The sequence below is a fragment of the Mirounga angustirostris genome, unplaced genomic scaffold (genome assembly GCF_029215605.1).
Source record: "Mirounga angustirostris isolate CCGP_5_RB_7025 unplaced genomic scaffold, mMirAng1.0.hap1 SCAF_6, whole genome shotgun sequence".
In the NCBI taxonomy this organism is placed as follows: domain Eukaryota; kingdom Metazoa; phylum Chordata; class Mammalia; order Carnivora; family Phocidae; genus Mirounga; species Mirounga angustirostris.
Window position 1 is genome coordinate 135,095,371 of NW_026991714.1, and position 17,898 is coordinate 135,113,268.

Consider the following 17,898-nt stretch of genomic DNA (forward strand, 5'->3'; position numbering starts at 1 on the left):
GCTTTGGCTTGCCATTTCCTGAATAACTAAAAATGGCATGTTTAATGCTAAGTAGTATTTATGACTAGACCATCAAACCCCAAATGGATTTAAGGGAGGGATTCTTTTGTACCCAAATGTAAAATAAACATTTTTTTTCCTTGTGTGTTATGTTAGCATGAGATCTTTACACTTACCCTTTTGTGGAACAAAAGGTAATTATCTCATCCATAGGGTTTCCTTTCTTCGGTGAGTCCATCTACTCAGGACCCCCTTGATGCTAATAACTCTTCTTGGTTGATATTCTCTTTCCACCTCCATCCCCAACCCCACTATCAGCATCCCATGTTTTAAAGGACTTACAGGTAATAGGGAGTAGACTCACCTGAACAATCTTTATTCTAAAGGATATTACTTGGTGAGGAAGTCTAAAGATGAGTGATAATTCTCTACAAGAAAGGAACTGTTCAGCAACAGAAATGGGATCAGAAGCTTAAAAGCCAAGTGAGACCAGCTGACTAAACGGGAACTGCGCTTGTGATGCTGTCTCAGCTCCCTGCAATGGGACTGGCGCTCTTGCTGCCAGTCACACGTGATCCCTTTAGGCTAGTGGTTCTCTGACTTTAGTTGCTCCAGGAAGTACCTGGAGGGCTTGTTAAACCATTGATTGCTGGGCCACACGCTACACTTTCTAAAGCAGCAGGTGTGGAGTAAGGCCCAATACTTTGCATTTCTAACAGGTTTCCAAGGTGCTGCTGCTGCTACTGTTGGTGTGAGACTAATTTTGATTACCATTGGTTTTTTTTAGACTAGGAAATTGTTTGACTCTTCTTTTTCCTCCTGTCCATTTCTTCCCTCATGCTACCGCCGTCCCCATCAAAGCCTGCCATTTTGTTACGGACTGTCCCAGAAGCCGCCTTTTCTTATTAGCTTTTCCTACACGATGTGAAACTTTTGCCAAGACTGAGAGGTGATTAATAGGCCAGCTTACCTGAAACATGACTGAACAAATTGCACTGGCAGGATTACACAGCACATACACAGTTTAACCAATTAATATATGTGTACTTGCACAGTAATTTTTAAATGGTTATCCATAATTAGTAGTTAACTGCAAATTTAAGTACTCATTCTTCCATTGTAGTATAAAGCAGATAATAGTTTTTTTTTTTAATAGAAAGAAGTAGCATGATTTTATTGAGATGTTCTAGTACAGTGTTGGACGATCTTAAAATCCTGTATTCTAAACCAATACAAGTACTGCAAATGATACATTCCCGAATCTAGTGGGCATATAAACAAAGGCAGGTTCTAATAGGAGTATCTGCAAGTTGCTTAATACACTTTCAGTTGGAGGATGAGCAGCTTTGGTGTATGTGTATTTCTGTGCCTCTCCTTTTCAGCTAGATACACGTGAGTCCAGTCCCCATTCAGCAGAGCTGGACAGAAATGAGACATTTGGTGGTTTCGCTTAATGTTTGCACACAAGCAGCACGGGCTCTACAAATTCTGGGATCGGGCCGCTCCTGAGGCCACTTTCATCTTTCTTGAATTGAAACCATCACACAGTTGAGGTTTACACTGCCACTGTGTATGGCCAAGTCTAGTCAAATTAGTTAACGTATCAGAACACTTGAAAGCAAAAAGTGAGGCTAAAAGAGAGAATCAGTTGTTAAGTCAATAATGATAATGCAAATCTTTATCTGAAGATTATTTTGAAACTAGCTTTCTTGGACTCAATCTTAAGAGGAAATGATACATTTAAATCAACTTTTTTCAGTCATGTCAAGGTGTCTACTCTTGTATGCTGAGGCTGTCTACCTGTGCGTGTTTGTAACTATGATAATGCAAATTTTTATCGAAAATATGGAATGCTTCACGAATTTGCATGTCATCCTTGCGCAGGGGCCATGCTAATCTTCTCTGTATCGTTCCAATTTTAGTGTATGTGCTGCCGAAACGAGCATGCAGATAATAGTTTTATAGCAAAGATTATATCATGGAGACATTTACATACCATGTTAAAGAATTTGGACTTTATTCTTCAATAATGGGTTGCCACTGAAGGATTTATAGGAAGTGGAATGATGTGGTCAGATTTGTTTTAAAAATCTCATTTTGGCAGCAATATTGAAAGTAGATGAAGGGATGAAGGGTTGAAGGCAAAAAAGATCATTATAGTATTCCCTGAGAGAGAGAGAGCGAACAAGTACCTAAAATAAACCAGTAATCCTAGGGATGGAGAGGAAGAAACTTCTACTTTCGGATGGAGAGGAAAAATAGCAAAATCAGAAGGAATTGGTTACTCTCTGGATGTGGGAGGTAAAAGTCTGGTTAAAAAAACTCCTAGGTTTTTGGCATAGAAGAAGAAAACTGGGATTGAAGATCTCTTCCCTCTCCATCCTCCTCCCCATTGAAGAATGTGTGGGTAATATGAGTTTGATTTTTTTTTTTTTTTTTTAACATGTAAAGGTTGAGAAACTTGCATAACAGTAGGAGATATAAAGTGAGCAACTGGACGTATATATCTGGAGCTACAAGCAAGAAGTTTGACAGGCCTGGAAATACAGATTTGTGAATTAGAAGAAATGATAGTTGAAGTTGTGGGAGGCAAATGAGGTTGTCCAAGGTGAGTGACAGAGTGAGAGAAGTATTCCAAGGATGGAACTTTATTGAATACCAAGGTATAAAATTGTTTTTTTTTATAGCCACTCTCCAGACTAAGAAAATTCCAGTGTAGGCATTCATTCTAATCCCAGCGCTGTTTAGGATTATATTGATTGAAGTTCCAGGACTCCTGTGTGACTGAACAAATCACTTCATCTCTGAGCCTAAATTTGTTCTTCTATAAAATGAGGGGAGTGGTTCAAAACGATTCTCAAGCTTTTTGCTGCTGGATTACATGTAACATAGGGAATTCACATGCACAGCATATTTCCATGGCTGTGCTCTGAATTATGGGCTCTTTCTGTCTCTGTCATACAAGAAATGCAAGGAAATGAAAGTTATGTTAATATAAAGGTAACTATGGGACTGTTCCATTATGTATTTCAAAAAAGCAGATATTTCACAAACTTGGGTACTTAATCACAAAATTAGTTACTTGTGATAGATACCTCACAGCTGATAGGCATGTACCCATAAAACCAGACTTAAAACCCCCAATCTAGTTAGATCACTTCCTAAACTTTTGGAGTCACAGGCCACTTTGAGAATCTGATGAAAGCTATGGATTCACCCAAAATACACATATAGTTTATTTTTTTTTTAAGATTTTATTTATTTATTTGACAGAGACAGACACAGCGAGAGCAGGAACACAAGCACGGGGAGTGGGAGAGGGAGAAGCAGGCTTCCCGCAGAGCAGGGAGCCCGATGCGGGGCTCGATCCCAGGACCCTGGGATCATGACCTGAGCTGAAGGCAGACGCTTAACGACTGAGCCACCCAGGTGCCCCTAGTTTATTTATTTTATTTTATTTTTTTTAAAGATTTTATTTATTTATTTGAGAGAGAGAATGAGAGGGGTGAGGGTCAGAGGGAGAAGCAGACTCCCTGCTGAGCAGGGAGCCCGATGCGGGACTTGATCCCGGGACTCCAGGATCATGACCTGAGCCGAAGGCAGTCGCTTAACCAACTGAGCCACCCAGGCGCCCCCCTAGTTTATTTTTAATTTGAGAGATCCCAAATTAATTTTTCTGAAGTTTATCTATGGACTCTCTTGGGATTCATGGACCTTCTATTAAATTTCTTATGTAAAAGTCCTCGAAGATTTTGACTTTATGTGTTGCAAAAAGAGGTCTCATTCTTTGGAAATGTACTTTGTGAGTAGGTAGTTGTAGGTAAGGAATTCCGTAGTAGTTTATAAATAGTATTGTCTTTTTAAAGGCATTATTATTTATGTCAGAGCTTGCGATAATTAAAAAACAGCTTCCTATTCTGTGGACAAGCACATTAACATTAAGAAAAATACGATGATTTAAAACACAACTATATTAAATAACAGTTATTTTAAGCTAACATTCTATATTCTTGGGAGGGAAGCAGTGAGGGCAGTGGTGGTAAGGCAGCCAGAAGGAGACAAAGAGCACAGGCATTCAGGAGGTTTGACTCTAGTGCAAAAGTGTTTTTGTTCATGGCAGTGTGTTTGTGAAAGTCAGTCTTGCCCAAATGACTTGGAAGTGTTTATCGAGGTATATGTTAGGTGAGCTGAGAAATAATCCTATAAATCATTTTACAAAAAACCCTCATGCTTTAAAAAGAGAAAATACAATTCATTTCAATTAAAATACTATTTCTTAAATCAGGAAATATTCTGGAATAACATGGAATGTGGATTTTAGTTTAGAATTAGCACACTAATATAATAATTTTAAATTTTTTTATTTTTAGGGGCGCCTGGGTGGCTCAGTTGGTTAAGCGACTGCCTTCGGCTCAGGTCATGATCCTGGAGTCCCAGGATCAAGTCCCGCATCAGGCTCCCCGCTCGGCAGGGAGTCTGCTTCTCCCTCTGACCCTCCTCCCTCTCATGCTCTCTGTCTCTCATTCTCTCTGTCTCAAGTAAATAAATAAAATCTTAAAAAAAAAAAAAAAAAAAAAAAAAAAAAAAAAAAAAATTTTTTTATTTTTAGATTTTATTTATTTATTTGAGAGAGAGAGAGAGATAATGAGAGAGAGCACAAGTGGGGAGGAGAGGGAGAAGCAGGCTCCCCACAGAGCAAGGAGCCTGACGCGGGGCTCGATCCCAGGACCCCCGGGATCATGACCTGAGCCGAAGGCAGATGCTTAACCGACTGAGCCACCCAGGCACCCCGATAATAATAATCTTGTAACTGAGTTTGCTTTGGTACTTTTTTCCATCAGTTTTTTTTTCACTTCTTAGACTCAGGAGCCAAATCTAATTCTCCTGATAATTACAAATAAGTACTACTTCAACAATTTCCATCATCCAGTTATTTCAAAAGAAAGCTTCTACTAATGATGAAATAATTTGATTTTGTTCTTTGTCTAAAATTATACTAGAGATTTTAAATTAATGTTAATCTAAACTAGCTATTAAAATTTTGAGAAAGTAGGGCACCTGGGTGGCTCAGCCATTAAGCGTCTGCCTTCGGCTCAGGTCATGATCCCAGGGTCCTGGGATCGAGTCCCACATCTGGCTCCCTGCTTGGCGGGAAGCCTGCTTCTCCCTCCCCCATTCTCCCTGCTTGTGTTCCCTCTCTTGCTGTCTCTCTGTTAACAAATAAATAAAATCTTAAAAAAAAAAAAAAAGACTAAACAAAAAATTTGAGAAAGTAGAATACATATTTTACTTCGGAGTTTTAATAGGTCAACTTTTATTTTATTTTTCATGAATTGTCATGTATTTTAGCTTTTTGGCAGATTGCATGCACTGGGCCAGTAATGATTAATCTTGGTTCAGTGGTCAAGAATGTTGATTTAAAAAACTTATTTTCAGGCTGTGGAATAGCCTAGGGGAAGACATAGTGATTTTGTTTACATTTGAATTGTGTGCTGGAGACCTTAGTCTGTGTAGTTGTTGGGCCAGTCCACTTTTCAGTTGAACTGCTTGCACTTTACAGGTGGATTTCTCTTTCCACTCTTCTTCCTTTTTTCTCTTGTAGTACCTGTAACTTTACTTGAGGTAGTCTTAGCCTTTAAATCCAGGTGAGTTGGTTTGTTTTGGTTTTTTTTCCTGAAATAATTGTAAGCATTGAAAATAGGATGAATGTATCATCAAACTTTTTTGATATTTTAAAATCATGTAATAGGAACTCTTCAAATTTGCACATTTATATTTTTGAGAAAATGAGTATTTTTTTAGTTATATATGAGTTTTTAAAGAAAATTGTAACATTATCATGTAAAGAAATTGATCCCCCCCCCCCCTTTAGTGTTTTCTAATTACCCTACTTATTTTTTAAGTATAGCTAGTCTTTTTCTTAGGGCTTTACTGTGTAAGTTGCATTTGAATGTTTCTAGATATTTGACTCACTCATTTGCTGTTACTCCACTTTTATGGTTAAAATTACCCAGTCTACTTTTTTATTTTTATGTTGCAACCAAGGATGAATAGCTCAGGAAGAACAACATGGTAAAAAGAATATACCTTTCTTTGAGGGGGAAGAAAATACCACGTTTGAAACCATAAGTTTTCATTGAATAAGTTTTCCCAAGAGTAGATTGGGAAATTTTAAGATCCACATTAATCCCTTGAAACTAAGATGCTATTTTCAGGTTATTATATAGGAGTTCTAAATTCTTCATTCAATAAATATTTTAATTCTTGCTGGTACTAAACAGGAGAGGGAGGATACAAAGATAAATCAGAAATAGATCTTCTCAAGGAATGTTGTATCACTTGGGGAAGATATGCTGTGTACTTAAATAACTGCAGTATAAAGTACAAGGCGGTAAGAAGGTACAGATCAGGGGCTGTGGTAACTCAAGAGGAAGAACTGATTATTTTTGGTTTGGGAAGAATGAGAGAATTAGGGAAGATATTCTTATGAGTCTGGTATGATGAAATTTGTTAAACAGTAGGAAAGGGAAACTTCTGGTTATATAAATTAATTTTATAGTTTGTATATCCTATGGGAAACCTTATGTGAGAATTTATGATTTGTATTATTGTATCTTCTGGCCTATTAGACCATTGGCTCCTTCACAGTAAGAGTCATATATTTTATATTTGTTTTTACAGAACTTCATACTTGATTGATGTATTTTGCATGTATTTTTATATTTTTATACTTACGTATTTTTGTATTTATGTTTTATATGTATTGCATGATATTTGCATGTATTATTGCATGAATTTAGAGAATGAACCAGCAAGGAACCCAGAAATTTCCACTGAATCAGACAAGTATTTCTTTTTTTTTTTTTTTTAAAGATTTATTTATTTATTTGAGAGAGCGAGAATGAGAGAGAATACATGAGAGGGGAGAGGGTCAGAGGGAGAAGCAGGCTCCTCGCTGAGCAGGGAGCCCGATGCAGGACTCGATCCCGGGACTCCAGGATCATGACCTGAGCCGAAGGCAGTTGCTTAACCAACTGAGCCACCCAGGCACCCCAGACAAGTATTTCATGTAGTTTTATGTTGTAGTCTGACAAAGATGCTGCCGTCTGTAACATGAGCTTCAAAACATTAAAAATATTCACAGAATATCCCTAGTTGATAGGTAACACTAATGAAATTTTTATTTCAGGGATAGTAATGTCATGGAGAGGGGGAAAAAATATACTCCTTCACAATAAAATTGTAAACTACAGAAGTAATAATACATCAGAACAGTAAGCAGTGAAGTCTTCAGATTTTTTCCATGATATTAAGAAAATAATGACCTCTTAATTAAAAAATGGAAAATGATTGTTATACTTTGGAACTAGATAACCTTACTTATCAAATGCTATTTCTAAAAATGCTGTACTTACAGTACTTGTGTGTGGGGGGGGGTGGCATAGTTATGTCTCAAAGTAGTTTACTATGTGCATTTGGCGAGAATTGGATTTTGACTGCAGTCTTCCAATGGAAGCCTACTGTAAAGCACTCTCTGGCCAGAGGAAGAGCACAAGGAGATAACAGATTGCTTTCCTTGAGGACTTTTTCCAGCATACAGAGTTTGAAATAGAGTGCTGATGTTGATGTTTCCACCAGGACTTTGTTCCTAATGGTGAAAGTATAGATTGTTTTAGGGTCATTTTGTTGCTACTTAGCATTTTTGAACTATTAGTTATATCAAGAATCTGTATAAATTGTATCTATTTATATAATTCTAGAGATGAGGGATCAAAAGCTATGAAGAACACGAACTCCTGTCTAAAGTGAAGTTTTTATGTATTGGTTAATTGGAAAGCTGTAATTATAAGAGCATGGGATTCAAATCTAGTGGTTACTTGGTGATACAGGTCTTAAGGGTCGTGCTTTCCTAATGCACCAGAATAATAAGGATAGCTAGTTCACAGTAGCTAACTGTGTTGTTCATTATTCTTTAGTATTTACCTTTAGGGCAGTATTGAGAGTCTTCCTATTGATAGATCATTTATCTGTTTAAAACTGACATAGATAACTTACAATCTAAAAAGGACATTTACCAAATTAACACACTTTTTGTAACCTTGTAAGTAATATTGGGCTTAGACAGTTTTGTGTAATAAAGTTGTAGGACTTGGATTCTATTACATGACCATGTAGCAAGTCACTTGGCTAACTTAGCCTTAAGTTGGTCATCTATAAATGCAAACTGTAACACAGAATTACTGCATACAGTTGTCATGTCAAATGAGTTCTGGTGGTTCTTAGGGAGATACATTAGGATCAAATTCTAGCATTTTACAAGTCTATGTATCTGGGTCCCATTCCATTCTAAATCAGAATATCTGTGGGTAGAGGCCTAGATAGTTTTTATATGGATCCATGGTTAAGAACCATTTTACAAATGAAAATTTGTACAAACCCTATCTTATAATATTTATTCTTCTTTGAATCTTAAATTTGTATTTTGGAGCCAATGGAGGGAAACTCTTGTTATGCTACATATTGTTGATCTTTGGGAAAATCAGAAAAGACAACCATAGGAAAAAGACTCAGTTGCGGAGCAGAAATGAAAAAACAATTTAAATTCCAGTGATTTATCACTGAAAAAGTAGTTTTGTGTGATCCCCAAAGAACATCTTGGGAGTATCTTGGGGTGGTAAGGTAAAAATGAGTATGTTTTAAAATTATATTCAGCTAATGAGAACTACCACCCCATTTGAAACAAACATTTTACAAAAATATTTACCCAAGTATGATACTTACAAACCTATTAAAATACTTAAGAAGGATATGAAATATATTGTCTCAAGTCATTTTACTGCTTTCAAAAATATCTCTGGATGATATGGAGTATGAGTCCCCTCATATGTTAGCAGGAGTATAAGTTGGTATATACACTTTGGAGAGCAATTTGGCACTATCAAAATTAATAGTGTCCCAGAAATTAACCCTCGCATGTATGGTCGACTTTTGACAAGAGTGCCAGTATCATTTTATAAGTAAAGGACAATATTTTTCAACAAATGGTACTGAGAAAACTGGATCTCCTCGAGCAGAAGAATGAAGTAAACCCTTAGACCATACAGTAGTCCCGACCCCCACCCCTTACTCACTTTTGCTTTCCGGGGTTTTAGGTTATGGTCAACCATAGTCCAGAAGCAAATGATCCTCCTGGCATATGGTGAGAAGATCAGCAGTAGGCTAATACTATGGCTCATTGCCTACATCATTCACTTCATTTCTTCACATCATGTAGGCATTTTATCATCTCACATCATCACCAGAAGAGTAAATACAGTAGACTAGTACAATATTTTTGAAAGAGAATGAGAGACCACAGTCATGTAACTTTTATTACAGTATATTATAATTGTTTTATTAGTAAATTGTTACTCTTACTGTGTCTAATTTATAAATTGAATTTTATCATAGGTGTATATGTATAGGAAAAAGCATAGTACATATAAGGTTCAATACTATCTGCAATTTCAGGCATCCACTGGAGTGTATCCCCCACAGATAAATGGAGACTACTATATATAAAAAATAACTGAAAATGAACTAAAGACCTAAACTAAGAACTAAAACCGTAACACTCTTCAAAGAAGCCAGGGGAGGAGATCTTGATGACACTGGATTTGGTGGTGATTTCTTGGATATGACACCAAAAGCACAGACAACAGAAGAAAAAAATAGATACATTGGACTTTATAAAAATGAACTTTTGTACTGTCAAGAGTGAAATATTTGCAGGATGGGAGAAAATATTTGCAAATTATATATCTGATAAGTAATCAATATCCAGAATATGTGAAGAGCTATAACTCAAGAAAACCCAATTTAAAAATGGGACTCGAAAAGACATTTTTCCAAAGAATATACACAAATGGCCAATAAACACATGAAAAGATGCTCAACATCGCTAATCATTAGGGAAATGCAAATCGAAACCATGAGATACCACTTCATGCCCATTAAGATGGCTGTTGTCAAAACGGTAAATAACATTTGTTGGTGAGGATGTGGAAAAATTGGAAATTGCTGGTAAGAATGTAAAATGGTACAGCTGCTGTCAAAAACAGTTTGTTCCTCAGAAACTTAAACATAAAATTACCATATGATCCAGCAATTCCACTTCTAGGTATATATCCTAAAGAATTGAAAGCAGGGATTCAAACAGAAACTTGTACACCAGTATTCATAGCAGCATTATTCACCGTGGCCAAAGGATGGAAGCAACTCAGTGTGCGTTGACAGATAGATAAACAAATCTGATACATACATACAATGGAATATAAATCAGCCTTTAAAAGGAATGAAATTCTGATACATGCTACAACCTGGATAAACCTTGAAAACAATATGCTAAGAGAAATAAGCCAGATACAGAAGGACAGATATTGTACATATATCTAGAATAGGCAAACTCATAGTGACAAAGTATAATAGAAATTACCAGGGACTCGGGGGGGGAAACAGGAAATAGGAGTTATTTATGTGTATAGTTTCTGTTTAGGATGATGAAAATGTTTGAAAGTGGGTAGTAGTGATGGTTGCACAGTGTTGTAGATTCAACACTGTGAATGTATATAATGCCATTGAATTATACAGTTAAATGGTTAAAATGATAAATTTTATGTATATTTTATCACAATAAAAAACTATTTTTTATAATCTTTGATCTGACAATCCCACTTCTGAGGATTTCTCAGAGATAGACTAACAAATACATGCAGAGAAGTTTATTCAAAGATAATCGGTGCAGCATTATGAAAGAAAAAAGTATGTAAAATATGAATGCCTATTATGGGGGAATGTAAAAAATGATATCCATAAAATGGATTACTGTGCAACCATTTAAAAATAGGTAGATCTATACATTCTGAAATAGAATAGACTCTTAAGATATGCTGTAAAGAACAAAGCAAGAAGAGCATGCATTCTATAATTTTTATAAAAATGGGCAAGAAGAGATATATGGAAAGAATCACAAGAAAGTGGCAAAAGTAGTTATTCTAGAAAGGGGTGCAAAGTTAGAAGGAAGACTAACTTCATTGTGTATACTCCTTAATACAATTTGACCTTTTTTTGTACCTTAAGATGTTTCACCATATGCAATATTATTTATAAGTAAACAAAAAAAATTTAAAATACACCATCAGTGTGTTTTTATAGAGAGATCTTTTATATAACCTCTTTATCAGTCTGGAAAATGAGTAAGAGCTAAGGCCACCTCCCTCTTAAGGAAAGCAGGAAAGAATCACTGCTCATAGACATCTGCTTCATTCTAATGGACTGTGATATCAAATGTATAGGGTAAAACATTAACTTCCTGAGGCAGGTTAAAGTACAGGCTCCTTCTTTGCATAAGTATACCATGGCTATTTTGACAAATAGCTTATATTAAAAACAAATGAATGGTTATCTTTTTTAGCTTAAAAAGCATTTCAGATGTCATATGTATATTTGATAATAAAGTGACAGTGATTCAAATGAAAGGGACTATATTAGGATCCTCCAGAGGAACAACCAATAGAATTACTTGTCTGTCTGTCTCTATCAAAAGAGATTTATTGTGAGGAATTGGCTCATGTGATTATGGAGGCTGAGAAGTCCCATGATCTGCCATCTGCAAGCCAGAGACCCAGGAAATCTGGTGGTATAATTCAAAGTCTGAAATCTTGAGAACGAGGAGAGCCAGTGGTGTAAATCCCGGGCCAGGGGCAGGAGATGAGATGAAATGTTCCAGCTCAAAGAGGTAGAAAAACGTGAATTCCTCCTTCCTCTGTTTTTTGTTCTGTGCAGGCCTTCAAAAGATTACATGATGCTCATCCACACTGGAGAGGGCAGTATACTTAATCCACCAGCTCAAGTGCTAATCTCATCCAGAGACCTCTTCACAGACACACCTCTAAGTAACGTTTAATCTGGGCAATCTATGGCCAGTCAGATTGACATGTAAAATTAACAGAAGCACTAGGGCCCTTTCAGAGGCAGTGTTACTGGAGAAGTTGAAGTAGAAAAGAGGAATTTCCTTAGAGCTTAAAGAAACCATTGTTCAAATATAGCACAGCAACAACCATATTGTAAGGATGTATATAGCATATTCTGTTGAGTTAACAAATGAGAGTAATATTCTGAGGTGGGCGAAATATCTAGTTTAGAAAATGAAAAAAGCACATGGGAATAACTGCAACTACAATAGGAAAGGTAGAGTTTGTGCTTTTGCTAGTGAGCAACTACTTTTCCAGTAGTACAGTAAATACAGTCCGAATCATAGCAGAAGGGGGGGAAAAACTCAACAATTTACCATACCACAGTGATCATTCTACATTTTTGCATTTACTTCAGTGATAGTAAAAAGGATGCTTTTAGATTTACTTTAAAGTAGGTGAATTTAAATAATGCCAATTTCTGCTTGAGTTTAATGTGATTTCTTTTGTAGCAAATTATAATGGCACATAATATAGCTTTTCACTTTTTTTTTAAGATTTTATTTATTTATTTGAGAGAGAGAGGATGAGAGACAGCACGAGAGGGAGGAGGGTCAGAGGGAGAAGCAGACTCCCTGCCGAGCAGGGAGCCTGATGCAGGACTCGATCCAGAGACTCCAGGATCATGACCTGAGCCGAAGGCAGTTGCTTAACCAACTGAGCCACCCAGGCGCCCAGCTTTTCACTTTTTAATGAGCATTTCTCAGTATATCAACTGTCCATGTGGATTCTTTAAGGTCACTGTTGGGTGTTTAGATATATTTTATGTCTGTATTTCTAGTAATACTCTTAAAATCTAGTACATATACTCTAATACCCCAGACTGTTCTTTTTCTGTATATAAACTTAAAGTAGTATAGTTTATGTCACAGAATGTACTTCAGTTATTCATCTGTTTTTATAGCTTGATTTCTTGTTACTGTTTTTAACTAAACTAAAAAAAAAAAACCCCACCCAGTAATTAGAACTAAAAAACCAAAACAAACAAAAACCACTTAGTAATGAAATTAGCAGTCTAATCTTGCTGTGAAGTTAATAGAACCACTGATTCCTTAAGCATTAATGTTTTCACTGAGTATAGAAATAAGAGTGGGTGAGATTCCCCTGGAAGAGAAGTTGTAAATGAAACATTAATTCTAATTTACACACTGTTAAGGAGACTGTTAATAAGTTCAAATTTCATTGAAGGCAGTTTGTCAATATCAGACTAAATGTGCTTATCCTTTGACCCATCAATTATATTTCCAGGAATTTACCTTATATTTTACTTCCAAAAAATGTGCGTATGGATATGGCTACATCATATGTATAGGGATAACTGTCATTGAAGAGTTGGTTTAAAAAAAAGAACAAACTGAAAATGGGGGATGACTATACACTGTAGGCATTGAAGAATGACCTCATTCTGTGTATACGGACTTAGAATAAAATATCCACTATAAAATTGTTAATTTAAAAACTAAGGTGTAGAACAGACTATGTAATGCAAGGAGGTTTTTTTTTTTTTTTTTTTTTTTTAAAGATTTTATTTATTTGACAGAGAGTGAGAGAGCATGTGCGCACAAGCAGGGGAAGTGGCAGGCAGAGGGAGAAGAGGAAAAGGGGAGAGAGAAGCAGGCTCCCCATAAGCCTGGGATCATGACCTGAGCTGAAGACAGACGCTTAACCAACTGAACCACCCAGGCACCCCAACAGGACTTATTTTTTAAGTGTCAGCAAGAATGTTTGTTTATATATGCAGAGAAAACGTATGAAAGAATACCTGGTAAACTGATTAAAATGTACTTCTGGAGAGTGGTATGTAAATATGAGTGTGTATTATTTTTATAATTATCAGAAATCAAGAGTGTAACATCAAGATTAAGAGCTGTAAACTTAGTCACAAAATATTTTAATACTGCCAGATAATGCTAGCATTATATGTGTTTAATGGATGGAGCACTGGGTTTTGAGTTAGAAGTAATAGAAGTAATAATAGAATAGGACTAGCTCAAGACCTTGCGAGGAAGCTAATCTTTTAGGAGCCAATTTTTTTTTTTCTTTTTAAGATTTTATTTATTTATTTGAGAGCGACCACAGAGGGAGAGGGAGAAGCAGGCTCCCTGCTGAGCAGGAAGCCCAATGCGGGGCTCGATCCCTATCCCAGGACCCTGGGATCATGACCTGAGCTAAAGGCAGACGCTTAACCGACTGAGCCACCCAGGCGCCCCACAATATTCTTGTTTTTAAATCCACATAAAGTATTTAGCATCTAGTGAGTGCCCAGTGATATTAACTGTTGTTACAGTGCTGCTGAAATCTTCCTTGATTGACATAAACTGGAAAAAATACCGAAAGGACGAGAAACAGGAATAAGCTATGGTGATTAAACAACCAAGGAGATGTACTCACAATATTTGACCGAACTGCTGAACTTCTTGCCCAAGTGTTCTGAATTATTTTGGTATGGTGTGGATATAGAAAATAGTGGTAAATCATTCTTTTCATAGACCACTTAGCTGCTTATCACAGTTAACCTTAATTTCAGAAATACGACATGTGTTATTTCTTGAACATTAAATATGTATATGTTAAGTGCTGAATATAGTGTGTATTTGGCAGAGTCATCAGAAATCTGGGTTGCCTCCAAGTGTCCACTAACAGATGAATGGATAAGCAAAATGTATATATGTACATGGAATATTCATCAGCCTTAAAAAGGGAGGGAATTCTAACATACTTGAAACTTGGGAACATGCTCAATGAAATAAGCCAGTCACAAAAAGACAAAAACTATAATGATTCCACTTATATGATATACTTCAAGTAATCAAAACTGTAGAGACAGAAAGTAGAATGGTGGTTGCCAGAGACTGGGGCAGGGATAATCGAGTAGTTGCTATTTAATAGGTATAGAGTTTCAGTTTTACAAGATGAGAAGAGCTGTGGAGATGGATAGTAGTGATGGTTGCACAGCATTATGAATGTGTTTAATGCAGTGAACTGTATACACACAAATTTGGTCAAGATGGTCAATCTTACGTTACGTGTATTTTATCACAGTAGAACAAAACTGAAAAAAGGGATTGCCAAATTTCACAATATAAGTTACTGAAAGGATAGTACTAAGGTCCAGAGTCTTTATAAATATTTACAATATTAAGAACTTACTGTTTTTCCATGATTTTTCATATTACAAGTTTAAGAAAAGCCCAAATTAACAAAACCAAGAAGCTAAAAGTTTAAGTGACTGAAGTATGGCAGCTCACCTGCCTAAGAATAAAGAGGCAGATGTCAGAACACTTGGATTCCAGCAGCCATCAAAAAAAATGAAATCTTGGGGCGCCTGGGTGGCTCAGTCGTTAAACGTCTGCCTTCGGTTCAGATCATGATCCCAGGGTCTTGGGATCGAGCCCCGCATCAGGCTCCCTGCTCCAAGGGAAGCCTGCTTCTCCCTCTCCCACTCCCCCTGCTTGTGTTCCCTCTCTTGCTGTCTCTCTCTCTGTCAAATAAGAAGTAAATAAAATCTTTAAAAAAAAAAAAAAAAGAAAAGATTAAAGTTTAAAAAAAAAAATGAAATCTTGCCATTTGCAACAATTTGGATAGAACCAGAGGGTATTATGCTAAGTGAAATAAGTCCATCAGAGAAAGACAATTATCATATGATCTCACTGATACGCAGAATTTAAGAAACAAGGCAGAGGATCATTGGGGAAGAGAGGAAAAAATGAAACAAGATGAAACCAGAGAGGGAGACAAACCATAAGGGACTCTTAATCTCAGGAAACAAACTGAGGGTTGCTGGAGTGGTGGGGGATGGGGTGGCTGAGTGATGGACATTGGGGAAGGTATGTGTTGCGGTGAGTGCTGGGTGTTGTGTAAGACTGATGAATCACAGACCTGTACCCCTGAAACAAATAATACATTATATGTTAATTAAAAAAAAAATTGGATTCCAGTCCTAATTCTGCCATTTACTAACTCTGTGTCTTTGATGGATTTTAGTCTGTATAATGGAGGTATAAATTTACAGAGTTGTTTTGAGCATAAAATGAAATAATAGAAAAGTGTATTGTAGCCTAGAAGGCACTATACACCTAGAAGGAGCTATATAATCATTTTCTAATCTAGACTTCCTTTGCACAGTATGTTTCATTAGATGACATTAAAGCTCCTCGTGCCAATTTTCTTAATGGAATGGGACTGTAATGGTAAAATGGAACACTTACTGTAAATCCATGCTAACCACTATGAAAGCTTTGGGCCTAACTGAACATGCAGACTAATATAATGCCTGTGGTAGTGTATATGAGCTTATGACCTGAAGACTGTTAAATTGCAAACAGATTTTTATCAGTACGTGAAGACATTAATCCAAAATCACATCACAATTGCAGATGTTCTTAGTGAGATGACTAGCTGCACAACTGTCACCTTCCCCCAGTTCCAACGTTTAGGGTTGGAAGGGAAGCCTTAATCCTTGAGCTGACATAATTCAAGAAGAGTTCTGATGAACCTCAAATGTATGCAATATGTAGTTCCATGAATAAGTTGCATATCTAAGTTACTTCCATTTTGCATATGTAAACTTTCTGTTCCTTGATTGAAATGTTTTCTAAACAATTGGTTCTTTAATGATCAATTTATGTATATAAATCCAATAAATATAAATTATATATTATAATATTTATAAAAAGCAGGAAAGTGTGAGAACCAGCAAGGATTTAAAAATTAGTCTTTATCTCCTTTTATACTGGGTATTAAAAATTTTTTTTTAAGATTTTATTTATTTATTTGACAGAGAGATAGAGAGAACAAGTACACAGAGAGGCAGGCAGAGGGAGAGGGAGAAGCAGGCTCCCCGCTGAGCAGGGAGCCCGATGCGGGGCTCGATCCCAGGACCCTGGGATCATGACCCGAGCCGAAGGCAGACGCTTAACCGACTGAGCCACCCAGGCGCCCCGGGAATTAAAATTATTTTGAAGATGACAGCCCAGCTTAAGTTGAGGGTCGCCCCCCCCCCCCCCAATCACAGCAACAGTAGACATAATTTTTAGAAGTAAAAGAATACTTTTAACTTTTGGGAAGAAATGAAGTTGTTTTTTTTTTGCAGAGTAATTCTAGGACTTGGAGTAGAGAGTGAGAAATGAACTTCATAGTTTAGAATGTTAATTTGCTTTAACCAGGAGTTAACAGAAGGAAATGGAAAATGGACAAAACGGATTTTTTGTCTAGTCAACACGGAATAGATTCACAAAAGTATTGAATGTGAAACCACTGGCATGAATTTAAAATCCAAGATCTTTATCCCCAACTCCTACCAAGTGAAACTTGATGAAGTTACTTGAAGTCTGCCTTCCTCAGAAGTACCCTCACCATGCATCTAGAGCAAATGGAGAACCCTTTCTTTTGATTGGTGGTGTTCAGCCTTCAAGAGGACTGTTTGGACAGTGGCTGTCCTAGTGGGAAGATGGAATTATAATCAGATTACTTTTGATTCTTTTCAGACCCACGTCTTTATTAGAAGGTTGTTTGGATTCCTGTAGTCAGTGGTATAAGGAAACACTAGGTTATTAACAGTTTCCAGTGATTTCCTCAACAGTTACTTTTGTTGTAAAATCTTTTGATGCCTTTGTGGATAAGAGGTGGGTGAAGTTAGTGACAGTTGACACAGACTCTCCCCTTCCATACCCCATTCCATTTATACTTTTTAAATTAGATATTATGTGACAACCAACTTTTCTCTGTATTGAATATATTACATTGTTGCTATGTATCAAATATAACTGCCAGTAATTTTCCCTAATAGTTGCTCTGGAAAATTCTCATTTCCTTTGAAAAGATGAAGGAAAGCATTTTTACTTAACGAAGAGGTGTTTTTGTTTTTCACACTAAATCTCTTATTGTA

The 17,898-nt window shown here is 36.5% G+C and overlaps 1 protein-coding gene and 1 non-coding gene across 7 annotated transcripts in view; one reads left to right on the forward strand and one right to left on the reverse strand.

The window, feature by feature from the left end:
* Positions 1-17,898, forward strand: part of ADD3 (adducin 3) — a 123,514-nt gene that overhangs the window by 28,492 nt on the left and 77,124 nt on the right. For 2 of the 6 annotated variants that reach the window (XM_064595259.1, XM_064595258.1), the window contains exon 2: positions 2,452-2,608. The exons of the other annotated variants lie outside the window; for them this stretch is intronic. The gene's annotated coding sequence lies outside the window, so the exon portion shown is untranslated. The remainder of the gene's footprint in view (positions 1-2,451; positions 2,609-17,898) is intronic. 6 annotated transcript variants of the gene reach the window in all.
* On the reverse strand, positions 1,840-1,946 carry LOC123847175 (U6 spliceosomal RNA). Its single transcript, XR_006791430.1, has one exon. It is a non-coding gene; the product is annotated as a U6 spliceosomal RNA (small nuclear RNA).